This window comes from Neofelis nebulosa, chromosome 8 (assembly GCF_028018385.1).
Source record: "Neofelis nebulosa isolate mNeoNeb1 chromosome 8, mNeoNeb1.pri, whole genome shotgun sequence".
In the NCBI taxonomy this organism is placed as follows: Eukaryota; Metazoa; Chordata; class Mammalia; order Carnivora; family Felidae; genus Neofelis; species Neofelis nebulosa.
Window position 1 is genome coordinate 110704085 of NC_080789.1, and position 14879 is coordinate 110718963.

Consider the following 14879-nt stretch of genomic DNA (forward strand, 5'->3'; position numbering starts at 1 on the left):
CCATAAACATCACCTGCCCTGGGGCCTGTGTAAAAAAAGAAACACACTAATCTTTACATCAGTGAAAGCCTCTAATTAAGGCAACATCCCGGTTTTATGCATCAAGATCAAGGCAAGAGACAATTGTACCCATTTTCTCTATTCTTGAGGTACAGCTGATTTGGAGGCCATGGAAAATGCAACCAATGTAAATTTAGATCTTCTGGTTAATCTGCTTGAATATCAGGAAATGAAGTTATAAAGAATAAAGTATTCTTTTTTTAGGGGCAAAAGATATTTTAAAGGGGACGGTTTCTGATACTTTGGAGTATACAACCAGTTGATGACCTTCAGGTGGTTCCTATTCAGTCTTATGACTGATTCTTTCACAAATGTATAAAATATGAGCTCTTTGAAAAACTTCAGAATGAGAACTACTTCTGAAAGGTATTAGTAAAGAAAACAGATTTTTATCATATACTGATGACATCTAATTGAATACTAGGTAGATTTTTGGCAATATGATTAGTAGACATTACTCCAGATAATTCTTGTTCAAAAGCAAGTACAGGGAACAAAAAATCAAATCACCCAAACAAGTTCCCATTTGCCTGGTGCTATGTTGACAGTCCAAGTGGCATTTCCAGCAACCAATACAAATAATCCCTCAGGGATAATAAAATTGTCTGCCTCAACTGCCAAACTGCAACAAAGTCCTCAGTGACCACACTTTACAAGGAAGGCTTAAAGGTAATCAGAAACCAAATGCTCTATTCCACACTTTAAAATTTACTTCTTTTAATAAGGTTTTCTTTGCAATAAAATTATGAAAATATGCAATAGCCTAAGAAATACAAAAACAATGATATAAATAGACTCTCCCCTCTAAACTATAAATGGTAATAGTCACCATTTGAAGTATCCAGTTCCCTCAATCACAGCTAGAGGGCACCGCACTACTGAAACATTATAAGCCTCCCTAGCACTGGTTTTATATAAATAGCATGTGGGTCAGAAGGAAATAACCAAAGTCAGGAAATTCAGTTCTTGGGCTTTCCTTCTTAAGTTCACACTGTTCTGTGCCCGTGTAAGGAAATGGCACAAAGAAAACTTGCAAAGATCAAGTTACAATTAGAATGTCAATTTTAAAATGGCATTTTCACATCCAACAAGTTAATCACAACATTCTCATTAAGACAATCCAAAGGCACTAAAAATTCTTTTTCTCTTCTTAAGCTCTTATAGCAATCATATTTAAGTCACACAAGACACACTATTAAACTCAGAACGTAATATAGCTATTTACGGTCTTGTGAAATTTTCCTCATGGGTGCAAAATCTACCACAAACAATAATCTCAACAGATATTATGTTTAACACCAAAATTCAGTAATTAATTGATGTATTAATGAATTTTCAGAGATAACAGGGTAATTTTAGGTATAATTCCAAACATGAAGCAAAAGGACAATAATAACTCACTTTATTTTTTGAGTAGTTTCAACTATTCCCTCTGACATAAATTTCACAAGATTAAAATGTGAGGGGAATTGCATGAGCATCAGAGTCGATGAGAGGAGATGAGAGATGCACTCAGGTGAACACAATCTCCCTCATAGTCTAAGAAACCCCTTTCCACGAGCCCATGGGCAGGCACACACACCCCAGGGCACACACAGTTTCTAACAGTCAGGGTTAACTCGAGACCAGCACCACAGAGCACAGCCTCCTAGCACTCAGGGTTGGTGTGCCAAAGTCCTCAATTTGCCAGGGGAACATCAACCAAGCGTTCAAACTACATCACAATTTCCAAATTGAAAATAAATCCTAGGTATTAAGTTATAAAGATTTTTAGTTGCAGGGTGCCTCATCACTCTAAAATATCATTTGGGTGTTAAGTCACTTGTTGACTGTCAGGACTACAAGATTCAGAAAATGCAAACTTCTCTGGATCTGAAATTCACATCACTAAAAAGCTGAAATAATTAGAAGCCTGTAGAAGAAAAGCTCTTGACTCTGGGGTTGCTTTCCTGCTTTGATTTCTGTTTTGAACTGTTCTGTGTAGCAGAGGGAAGAGACCAGCCCGGGCATCAGCACCTTCTGACATGCAGCACCACTACTGTGTGCGTCCTGCAACACGGACAGTTTGACCTCTGCAATGCCTCTGAAGCATCGGAGACCCATGGACATTCACAGAAAACTGTGTTCTAATTTGTTAAATATTTTTCATAAGCACAGAGTGCAGTCTTAGTATTACATAACATAATATAAAGTTAACATTAATTTATTTGTCCCATGATTCTAAAAAGTCAGTATGCTTGTAGACGTGTATGTTTGGCACATATAAGCTCTTCCCCTTAGGTTCTAGTCCTGCCTCATAAATCCTACGGCCATGGTGCACTGGAGAGTAGCAGGTGAAAGGACAGGTAGGTGCTAGGGTCACAACCCCAGGTGTGACCCTGACATGGCCATACTAACTCTGTGAGCCAGGCAAGTTGCTTAGCCTCCCTCTCTGTGCCTCCTTGTCCCTGTCTGTAAAACAGAGATGAAGATAACAGACGCTACCTTACAGGTCATTATGAGGAGTAGATGAGTTAGTATTTGTAAAGTGCTTAGAGCAGGGCCAGCACATAGTACTCGTTAAATAAAAAGTACATTAAACATGTCAAAGAAAGCGATAGGAATGCTTTTTATGCTAATGTCTGTTAACATATTAGAATACTAGAAGTATATAGAAGAAAATGACAAATACAGTGTTTTACTAGAGAAGGAAGGGCATAGCATTATAGTTAGCTGGCTTAGAAAGACAGTACCAAGAATGACAGCTGTCTTGGTGAGAGATCAGATATTATAATGCCAACCATAAACTGCTTGGAAGGGGAGCAGAGAACAGTCCAATTAGCAAGAAGCCGATTATGGATTTTAAGGAAATAAGTTTTAAACTACTGTTCAAAGTATTTTGAGAAATAAAAGTTACTGTCTTTGAAATAGTGTGTATTTTACAAATTAAGTACTAAATATGCAGAATAAAAGTTTAGAATGGAAAGAAGAACATCTAGTCCACCTATTCACACCAATAACCTATTACTTCTACCAAGATCCACTAACACACAATTGCTGGACTGTATATTTAAGAGGATTTTATTGAAGAGTTATCATGTGTGCCAAATAATGAGATTATCCTTTTCTGTAACTCCAATCAGATGTCTGTCAGATACAAAGATATATACACACACGTGCACACACACACAATCTAAATGCAGGACAAAGAGAAATGGGGGTCCAGAGATAAGATCTCCACTGGACCCTCCACAACGACCAGAAATTCTTCTCCCAACTATTTCAACCCCCCCTCACCAACTTCTCAGATCCTCTGTCTGCTGCCTCACCCTGAGCTCCTGTCCGCAGGCAGCACGCATCTCAGAAAACTGAGAGGCCATCAGGCAAACACCCACTCACCTTACTGCTTCTTCTTCCCTGGAAAATGAACCTATAGTACTGCCTCACTCACCTCCAGTGAAAGACCTAACACCCTCCAGGCTGGGGCTAGTGAATGACTCAGCTTCTTCAACTTTTCTAAAAGTTGGCTCACACTCCGCACATAATACCCATTCACAAAGAACTCCAAGCTCTACCACAATGAGTACTTTCCATCCCAAGCCCCCTCCTAGCCTCCTTTTATCCTTCTGGCTACTCAGTCCCCTTTTGTGGACTCAGCTTCTCTCAATTCAGTGGAAGGTGACTGGCTTTTAGCCTCCCTGTGTTCTTTCCCCCCAAGGGGGTCCTGCTCTATTCCTGTTAGTTCAACTTCCTCCTGCTCTCCTTTGAGCCCCAAATCTCTCCTCTGGCCCAGCCTCTCTCCTGAGCTTTCTACATAAATGTTCCTCGTAGGCACCTCAAATGGCAAATTAATCTCTTCTTCCATTCAATTATGATGACTTAAAACCAGAAATCTACAAAATATTCAGGAATATTTTGTCTTTCCTTTGGTATCTTTGCAAAAAGTACTATTGATTCTACTTCCAAACTATATTTCAAAAGAATTTTCCTCTACATCTTTCCAGCCACTAACCGGCGTATGAATGGCTTCCATTATTTCTCACCTTTATTACTGCAAAAACCATCCTGCCTCTAGGTTCATTTCTCTCCAAACCAGTATTCCTCTGATGCTACTGTGATCTTTTTACAAAGCAAATCAGATCATGTCACCTCCTTGCTTAAATGATTCAGAGGTTCTCCACTGCAGGAAGAGGACATTTATCATCTCTTCATCTTCCTAGGTCACCACTCACTTCTTCCTTGCATGTACACTACACTTAGGCATAATTAAACGATGACAGTAACAACAACAACTTTTATTTAATGGCCATGAAATAAAAGCCAACAGTATTCTGGATACTTTACATGTATTCATTTACAGCTCACAAACCCCTAGCAAGACAGCAGAATTCTCATTTTACAGATAAATCAAAGGAGGTCAGAGAAATTAAGTCATGTTTCCAAGGTCAAATCTAAGATACCAGAATTCAAAGCCACATTTAGAGCCACATCTGACTCCAAAGTCCATGCGTTCCTACCAAGAGCAGAAAGGAGAGTGCCATTTATTAACAACTTGGCAAACAGGAGCTCATGGCAAGGGCTCATGGCACTGGACAGTGAAATAATAACATGTTCAGGACATACTGTGGTGTAGCAGTGGTTGGCAGAAAGGGGCCAAAGTCCTGGCTCTCCTGCAGTCCTGCTAGGAATTAACTTGATGTGGATGAGACACTCCAGGACAGGTGAAGCAAGATTATTGTCGGAGTTTGAAAGCCTAGAGTTCAGGATGTAGCTCTGCCACTGATTGGCTGTGTAAACTTGGGCAAGTTGGTTACATAGGATGATGACTCGCTGGGGACAGTCCTAGTTTGCCCCTGTTGTCCCCAAGTAACCAATAAAAGCACCCCCTTTCACATCCAGTAGAGTCCCAGTTTGGGCAATAAGTTATAAGGTCACCATATGCTTCAATGTCTTCATCTGTGAAATACGGGGAGCAGAACCCACCCCTCATCATGGTACTGTGAGGGCTCTACCAGGACAATATGCAGAATGCTTAGCACATGGACATGATCAATGAATATTACGAAGTCACGTAATAACACTTCATTAATCTCTGTGCTTTAACTTCCCATTTTCAGTGGCTGGACAAAACTGACCTTCTTAGGGTTTTGTTAAGGGTCAAAAAAAAAAAAAGCATTAAAAAATATGAGGTAGTATTAGCAGGGGAAAAAAGTTGGAAAAGTTTGGAAAAAAAATGATATAAAAATGAAAGTTCCCTCATTTTTTTTTAATCCTAACGAGAGCAAACCATGACCTTGATTGAGAAGGTTAGATTCTCAAAGCACAGAGAAATGAAATTTGCACCATTATTCCTTTATTAAGAATTAACTGAAGGCCTAATGTGTGCAAACATGTGTAGGAAGAGCACAGGAGCACTGGACAAAGAGACAGGTGGCCACTGCCACCACCTGCCACCACCTGAACACTCACGGTGTGCAGATAGTCTGACAAAATCATGAAGGCAGAGTGTGATAGTTTCCTCACTGGGTTAAGAAAGTATCATTACCCAAGTCACAGCCAATACAGAGTGGATACAAGGACATTCTGTACAATTCCCAAGTTCATATAAACTCAGGGCACTTATCCAAGAGCACAGAAGCACTCACAGCCAAGAACAGGGCTGTGACAGAGAACTCCACCAGCCCTTCCAATACCACCACAGGCCTCAGACACAATGACAAAAGAAGAAAACAAACAAAACAAAGACCCCTCATTTCTGATCTCAAGGTAGTAACAAACTAATATTCCATGGGGGAAAAAAAAGGGGAGACTGAACAGCTTTTGGCAGGATCAATTTTTATAGCAGGGAAAGACGATAAGTTCTGAAAGACTAAAAGATGAGAAGAAAAAGCAAACAACCATGGAATTAAGAACAGAAGCAGACAAAATCATTAATTTATGAGAGCAGAAGATAAACCAACATTGGATCTCAAGAACAAAAACTGGGCAAATGCCAACACTGAGGTCAAATTTTGCTCTATTGTGAGTCATGCATGCTGTCACCACAAAATAATTACATTCATAATGTACTTTACTCCCAGGTCAAATCTTGGCTTTATTATGGCTCAGTGTACTGACTCTACAATGGGAAGTACTTTTTCTCATTAAAGTTCTGGTGCTGTGAGGCAAAATGCAGAACTATAATCCTTTAGGCTTGGCATCATCTGACGTAGAGGGGTTCCCTGATAGCACTGAGGGCCATGCAGGGGCCCCTTGCTCCCTCAGGAGGCTTCTGCACACCAACAAGCACAGGGTTTACTTACTGCTGCAGCCACACAAAAAAACAGAGGTTCATTTTCCAACTAATATTTTTCTGTTACCTAATTTCTTAAATGCAATGGCATATATAGTCCAGGCTGTACTTTTTGGGGCCGGGTGGGGTGGGAAACAAGCATATTCCAGAATATTGGGGGTAAGTAGGGTGGATGTTCATCCAATGTAGGTCTTAAAATGTAAGAATATACATTTACCTCAGAATGTAAGAAATTCAAGTTTCTTTCCTGTTTGGTTTGAGCTTGCTCTTCTACATAATTAGAAAACTGTCGCAGAAGTGCAAATATGCACAACGCAACTGTTTAAGGGTCCACACATATCCTATCTCCATTGCCATTCATAACTATCTTGGGAAACAATTCTGGGAGACAAGCGATATCATTCCTCTTTATGGGTGACAGAAGCAAAGCATTTCCCCAAGTCAGACAGGAACTAGGCATCACAAAGCATATCAGAACAATCAGAATTCAGGCCACTTGACTCCTAATAAAGTCTTCTTGCTACACCAAGTTGTTCTTAAGCAACATCCCTTCAGAGTTCTCAATGAAAGCAGCTATACTGCTAAAAACATTTCTGGCTTCAGAAGGTCATTTCTTCTTTTAGGAAAAATTTAAAAAATAAAAGTTGTAACCTGAAGAAACAAATAGCTTATTGTTGATCAGAGTTTAAAACTGAATCCATAAGGCCACAAATACAACATTAAAAATCAAAGACCAGCTACTCTGAAATGTTTGGCAATTCCTCAAAATGTTAAATATAGAATGACCATATATCCCAGCAATTCTACTCCTAGGTATATGCCCAAGAGAAATGAAAATACATGTCCACACAAAAACTTGTACAAGAATGTTCATAGGAGCACTGATGGTAATAGCCAAAAGGTGGAAACAACCCACATGTCCATCACCTGGTGATTAGATACATAAAATGTGGCCTATCCACACAATGGAACAGTATTTGGCCATGAAAAGGAGTGGAGTTCCAATACACACTCCAATATGGATGCACCCTGAAAACATGCTAAGTGAAAGAAGTCTGTCATGAAAGGCCACATATTGTATGATTAGATTTATACGAAATGTCCATAACAGACTAATCTGTAGAAGCAGCAAGCAGAATAGTGGCTTCCAGGAGCTGGGGGGGAGATGAGGAACAGAGAGTGACTGCCAATGAGTGCAAGGGTTCTTTTGGGGTAAATAAGTATGTTCAGAAATTGACTGTGGTAATGGTTGCACAACTCTATGAATATACTAAAAGCCATTAAATTGTATACTTTAAAATGGTGAATTTTATGACATGTAAAGTATACCTCAATAAATCTGTTTTTTAAATTAATAATTATTAAATAAATAAATTTTCACAAAAGGAAAAAATAGTCAAAAACCAAAAGCAAGAAAAAAACCTGATAGGATGGACTAGAACTGGAAATTAAGGCATTAGTACAAATTAATGATTTCTAAAATGTGTCTTTCCTAGATATGTCTGCTGAGTGGGCCAGCTAGAAATGCTGACAGCAGCAATGAGTACACATGAAGTCTAGATCCGGGTGTCTAATACTGCTTGCGGCTGAAAAAACAAATCAGGGCTCCCTGGAGAAATGGCTACTTCCAGGGTGGACCCAGGGAAGGACAAAATGAGCTTAGAATATCTTACTGTGCCAAAAATTTGGCAAGAGGGTGCCAGAAAGAAAGAAAGAGACAGAGAAAGAGAGAAAGAAATGATAGGGGCATGCCGTAAGAACACAGAGCCAGTTTGGAAAGATTGCCACTAGACAAATCTAGGGAAATGTGAGCATCAAAATAATTAAAGACAGGAATGGCTATAAATCACTGAAAAAAACCCAGAAATCCAGAAGTCCATATTAAAGATGGATGGATGGCAGAATGGGTGGACGGGAAGAGAGCCCTCTCCCCTGAGAGCAGAATGACAACTGCCAAATGGGGAGGAGGCAGTGGGGCTGGAAAATTAGCATTTTCCAACCAAAATATAAGGATTGGTTCAAGCAAGAATGATCAATAGATGCTAAATCTGGGGATGGAGATAAGGAGAAGGATGTTTGCATGGCCCACAGACTGCTTAATAGTTGGCAGGGGAAAAGCAGTTAAATACATGGTAGAGAATCTGGACAGCATCTTGCAGGGTGATCAAAATCAACATCACCAATGAAGTCAGATGGATACTGTGTCTCTAGATTTGAAGCACTAAGAAGGACAAGGGAGGATTCCATGAAGTAGTCTGGCTGCAAATGGTTCACACAAATCCAAAATAAGAAATAGTCTGTTAAAAATAACATAAAATAAAATAAAATACCTGGCCTTGTATTCTTCAACAATGCCAATGCCATTAAAGACAAGAAAAGGCTGAGGATCTCTCCAGATTAAAGGACATTGAGGGGCATATCAACTGAATGCCATGTGTGATTCTGGATTGAAATCAGTACTGGAGAAAAACACGCTACATAGGACATTATCATGCGGCCACTTAACACAGTTGGACTATGGCTAGTTAATTAAAAAGAACTGTACCAATGTTAAATTCTTGATTTTGTTTTTTGTTTTCATAATTATTATTTTTTTTGAGAGAGAGAGAGAGAGAGAGAGAGAGAGAGCGAGAGCGCACGCACACACAAGCAGGGGAGTGGCAGAGGGAGAGGAAGAGAGCAAATCCCAAGCAGGCTCCAAGCCCAGTGTGGAGCCCAACTCAGGACTCGATCTCACGACCATGAGATCATGATCTGAGCCAAAATCAAGAATCAAACACTTAACTGACTGAGCCATCCAGGAGCTCCAAATTCTTGATTTTGATAACAACGTTGTAGTTATACAGAGAATACCCTTGGTATTAGGAAATACACAATATAGTATTACGATGTAAAGGGAATAATGCAGACAATCTTACTCCCAAACATTCAGAAAAAATAATATTGGATAATGATCAGAGGATGGGTAGAAAGTGATAAAACACTGGCCTAAAACTGGTGAATCTGGGTTAAGAGTATATGGGAATTTATTGTCTTATTATTACAACTTCTATAAGTTTGAATTTTTTCAAAAAAAGTTAAATATAAATGTGTGTAGAAGTTATATGTGCTTATATGACTATATAACATATATAACTATAAAACACATATAACTTTATATAACATACATATATATAACAATGTTTATATAAAATATAAGAGCAGACTGTAACACACAGATGCTGGAGTGGGAACCTCTGCTTAGAAGGTAAGAGGAAAGACAATCTGCTTCTTGAAGGGCTTTTCTGGCAAAGTCCTTGCTCATTCTCAGACTTCATGTTTTTTCTTTGCTTTCTCTACTCCAGAAGTCCCTAAGCAAGGTGATGAAGTTGAAACAGGTTAAGAGAGCAAGGAAGTGAAAAATAAAGTGGCATAGTAAGGAGGGTGCCTGTCTGGCTCACGTGAGCAACAGCTGTGCCCCCTCTACCCTTAGTGAATGACAACAAAGGAACTAGGAAGTCACAGACTGAAGTCCCATAAGAACAGCTCCTTCTGTCCATATAGCAATGTCTAAGCAATATGAAAACCAGGTAACCGTGGTCAAGAATTTGTGCTGGCTTATTCACAGATGAGATCCTAACAGTACATACAAAAGATCAGGGTTTCAAACACAGCAACTCCCACCGACAACATGCCATGAATTTTCTAGGACAAAGCCTAACACTGGTTCAGTGACCCCTTCACTTGTATTAACAAGGATAATGTAGTTTTCAAAATGACCTAGGAAGGCACCAGGGAAGCAATTTCACCTGTCAGCTATATTTGTACAGAGCATTACATTTTACAAGCCTCACTTTACTTGTGCCACACAACTAGAGTAACAGAATGAAGAAAGGGAAGGGTGGGTAGGAAGAAACATGAAAGAAACAGGGCAAGAAAAGGTGCTCTATATACATAACCAAGACATTCAAAGACCTGACATCCTACACAAACTTCTCATTTGTCTCAACATTATCAGTATGCACACCATTATTATTTCTAGACACTCTAAAAGAAACCTGAGAGAATATAACAAACTGTGTCCACTACTTCAGCATTCTGTGTCAAGTGAACGAGTGTGTAAGAACCAGAGTATCTAAGGTTCCCTTGGTGAGCTGTAAAAATTCTGTACTCTTGTATTACTACAACTTTCCTATAAATTTGAAATTATTTCAAAATGTAAGTTGGATTCTTTAATCTTCCCGGGCTTTTAGATTCTTACTGAGATTAAAATCGTAATGAGGCTTCTTTCATACTGTCCAAGCATATTGTGTTGATGTTAACATAACAGTTAGTCAATAAGTTTGTGTTATATTAAGAGCAAATTTCCCAAAGAAGCAAAACAAGATTTAGAATTTTTAAAATTTCAGTTCCTGAATCAAACTCACTTCATTCTTGGGCTTCTATGGGTTAACAGATGAAGAGTATAGCCAGAAGAGACGCATTTTATTTTTATTTATTTATTTTTTCAACATTTTTTATTTATTTTTGGGACAGAGAGAGACAGAGCATGAACGGGGGAGGGGCAGAGAGAGAGGGAGACACAGAATCGGAAACAGGCTCCAGGCTCCGAGCCATCGGCCCAGAGCCTGACGCGGGGCTCGAACTCACGGACCGCGAGATCGTGACCTGGCTGAAGCCGGACGCTTAACCGACTGCGCCACCCAGGCGCCCCTAGAAGAGACGCATTTTAGAAGGAATCTACTCTTATCCCAAAAATAAGATCTTCAAAGCTAGAAGGCAGAAAGCTAGAAGGCAGAAATCAATTCAGAATTCTACTACTTAAGAGGACTGTGAACTCTCTACAATAATATTCTCAAACAAAGTTGAATAGAATATATTCCACTCTGATCTTAACAATTATGAAAACACTATATCCATACTCAAAATACCAGAAAGACTTTCATCAGTTTTGATATTGAACTTGGAAAATTAAACAGAATTTACCTATACTCTAATAGACAGTAACAGTAATAACATCAGCATATTTATACAGTGTTAAAATTAGTTTGAAAATCACCTTCCTTTCTATTATATCATCTGAGTCAGGCAGTCCAGGAATTATGACCCATTCTATGAGACGGAGACTTTTTCAAGGTCCCCAAGTTATCAGGTGGTAGGTCTAGGACTCGAGCAAAATCCTTTTGGCTCCAAGTCCAGCTAAAAGTGTGCCTGTTGCTTAACTGATAAATAACACCCTTTAGTTATTTTATTCTCTCACCAAGTTCCTAGAACTATCACCTGTCTCATTATTAAGACAAATACTGTAACAGTTTTGCATGAGAGTAAGGTAGGCCAGCCACTCAACTTCCTGTTCATTCTTTTTATATCTTTTTTTTTTTTTTAAAGACTTCTTAGAATGATCAATTCACTTTAGGTATGCCATCACCAAGTAGCAAAAGGATGTCATAGAAAAATTAGACCAAAGTAAAAGGCATGAGTTTTCCCTAAGTTTCAAAAGTGATTCCAGACTCTAGATACTTGCAATGCTACTCACAATTTATAATCAGAGATTTTCACATTTTAATTAAAAGATTCATTAAAGTAGCTAACCTTAAAAAGCAAAGCCAAAACTTTAGCAAATGTTGAATAAGAGCTTTAAGTAAAGCTCTTTAGCCCACCCTCTTTTAATAACCTAAGTGTCTTTCATAATGTACTAAATTTTCCTACAACTGTTAATACTAATTACATCTAAAATATAGATGATGATTCTAATACTAATCTTTATAATTCACCCTAATTTAACTGTCAAAATACCAGAGAACTTTACCCTCAAATGGTTTCAAGCTTTAGAACTTATAATAATTCTTTTAAAAGCAGCTTCCTTTTACTTATTCCTTTATAACTGTCTTAACTCTTCTCAGGCAATTAAAGGCCCATCTCTTTTCCAGCCTGGGGTTCCATTCTCTACTGTAGATCCTTTCCCTGTAGATTGTTCCCAAAGTCTACTCCTGTCACTTACTAAGGTACCAATGGCTAGGAGCCAGAAAAATCTTATTCTTCTCCACTTGGTGGAAGTTATTTCCCCTGAAGTCATCATTATCCAGAAGGGGAGCTGACTACCCCCACCATTCTCAAATGGCTTACCTATAGCCACTGCTTTCATTTTTCCTAAACAGTAGCCTCTTTGTAGATTATTTTAGCAACATGTACTAAGTAGGTTCTTCAGAAACTCGAAGGAGAAATTAAAGAAACAATATCCCTCACAATAAAGCAAATAAAAAACAAAGTGTTTTATAAGCAAGGGCAAAGAATAACCATCATTTCACAGTTTAACAACAAATTAGATACCAAATTTTGGTTAGGGCCCGTATTCCGAAATGAGTCCTACAAACTATCCCATAAAAATTAAATTATCTCTAACTTCAGATAAAGAAGCTAAACCTCCATTCAAATGGGAACTGGCAAGAACTGGCAACATCCTCTGAGAAACAGTATATAGGGATGAGAGCTAAGAGGGGAGTTCTGGAGCCAGATCACCTGGGTCCCAATTCTCGTTCCACTGTTTATTTGGCTAACTGCTTTGTGCCTCACTTTCCTCATCTGTAAAATGTAAATGATAAACAGTACCTACCTAGCATGGTTACTGAGTAAACAGGTTAAACCAATTAGAACAGCCTGGCACAAACATGGCAAAATACTCAATAGACTGTACTGTTGATGATGACTCATCCTTTGTCTACTGCTCTAACTTATAACACCCAAGTGTCTCAAAATCTGAAAAGCACAGTTGGTTTATAAGCCTAAATGAATCTGCAGTAATTTCACTCAAATGACATTTCAGTTGGCTGGAATAGCACATTCCAATGGCTTTTCCCAGCACAGGCAGAGCCAATATGCTACTATGCAACTGGTCTATTCATGAACTGGAGGGTCATGCTGTTGCACAGTCATCTGTTATATAAGACAGCACAGAGATTTCTTTTATGCAGGAACAAGTACATGTGAGCAGATTTCAACAACTGTGTGATTTCACTCCTTGTGTCAGGATATGAGAGGTTTTATAGTAAGAGTCTGAGGGCTGAGCTGGGTTACAACACATAGCCCACCACTCTAATCCATATTCTGAGCCCAAGAGATATTTACTCAGTGTGTGCCATGTCTGTATACAACACAAAGTGTGATGTTAAGTGGGAGAAAATATAAAAACAGATCTGCAGATTAGCACTATGAGAGCACAACTCTGTCTTGCTAGCCACAATCAGAACAGGGTGGCATGTTCTTCCTCTTTCTTCAAAACACCTTAATACAGCTGCAATGTAAAGGTAGCGTGACTGCAGTATCAGTTCCTCTTTCCCTTGCAAATCCCTTGGCAGACGTGCTAATGAGTCAGAAAGTATCCAAGAGCATCCAGCAGGCAAACAGATGAAAAGTAAGGATTTATAAAATTAGTTCAAATCACTCAAATTTCTATGTCTAGGTATATACCACTTTTTTAAAGAAAGGTATATATTTTCCTTGTGACATAACATTTAACTTCAGAGATGCTTTACATATTGATGCTTCAAAATTTGAGAAGGCCAGGGAAGAGATCATGAATGCTTTAAGAATCTGAAAAAAAAACTACAGACCCCCTCTCTGACCCTTTGAACATTGTATATGCATATATACACTGACACTGCCTAAGAAGGAATTACTGACCTCCTAATGGCCAAGCATGGAGCCCCTTGAGAGCATGGGCCCAGCTTATGAATTTCTTTTCAACTGCATGTTTCCAGATTTCTAAAGGTCAGAGAAGGCAGTATTATAGCTATAAGTCTCTTTAACACAGCCTCAGTGCCATATACTTCATAATCGACAAACACTTACATACAGACAGTCTAGAAATTTTGAGGAAAAACCCTTGTAAGGTCAAATACATCATTCCTTTTTTCAGTATGAGCATTTATAGCACACTTATCTTGGTAAATTTTACCTACTTCACCATTCCATACCTCATGGAGACAGTTTTCCTTCCTAGATGAAGAGACATCTATGTGGAGGGAGAGGAAAGTGGCAGGTCTCCACACTCCTGCAGGGTACAAGCTGGGGTATCATGAGGTGGGGAGGTTAGTGGGAGGATGAGTGGAGCAGAGATGTAGCCAGCTAGTTGCATCTGCTGCTCAAGGAGGAACAACAAAGTAGCTCACAGGGACACTTTATGCCTGGCCAGCAGGGGATGGAGATACAGCTTGGGACGGCCAAAAGTCTAGAGCTGAATTTTTGTAATCCTTTTAAAACTAAAGAGTTATCAAGTTTATTCTTCTGTGAGCAAAAGAACACATAAACTCTACTAGAGGATCTATAAATAACAATTGAGGAGAGGAAAGAGTGTGTGGAGGCAGATAGCCTCTTTGAAACAATTCTGTGTTTATTCAAATAGAAGTGAGTTACAGACAAAAAAAATAGTAATTTGGGAGTTGGGGTAGAAGAAGGAGAGAATGAGGAATTTAAAAGAAGCGGCTTTCATTTGTACCTGCATAGTATGTGCTATGGTGTTGTTCACACACATCTTCCCATGAACAACTGCAGTTTGGGGCTTCTGAAAAAA

At 39.0% G+C, this 14879-nt stretch overlaps 1 protein-coding gene across 6 annotated transcripts in view; it reads right to left on the minus strand.

Annotated features, from left to right (window-relative positions):
- CCNY (cyclin Y) overlaps positions 1-14879 on the minus strand; it is a 318450-nt gene that overhangs the window by 44810 nt on the left and 258761 nt on the right. The window lies entirely within an intron of this gene.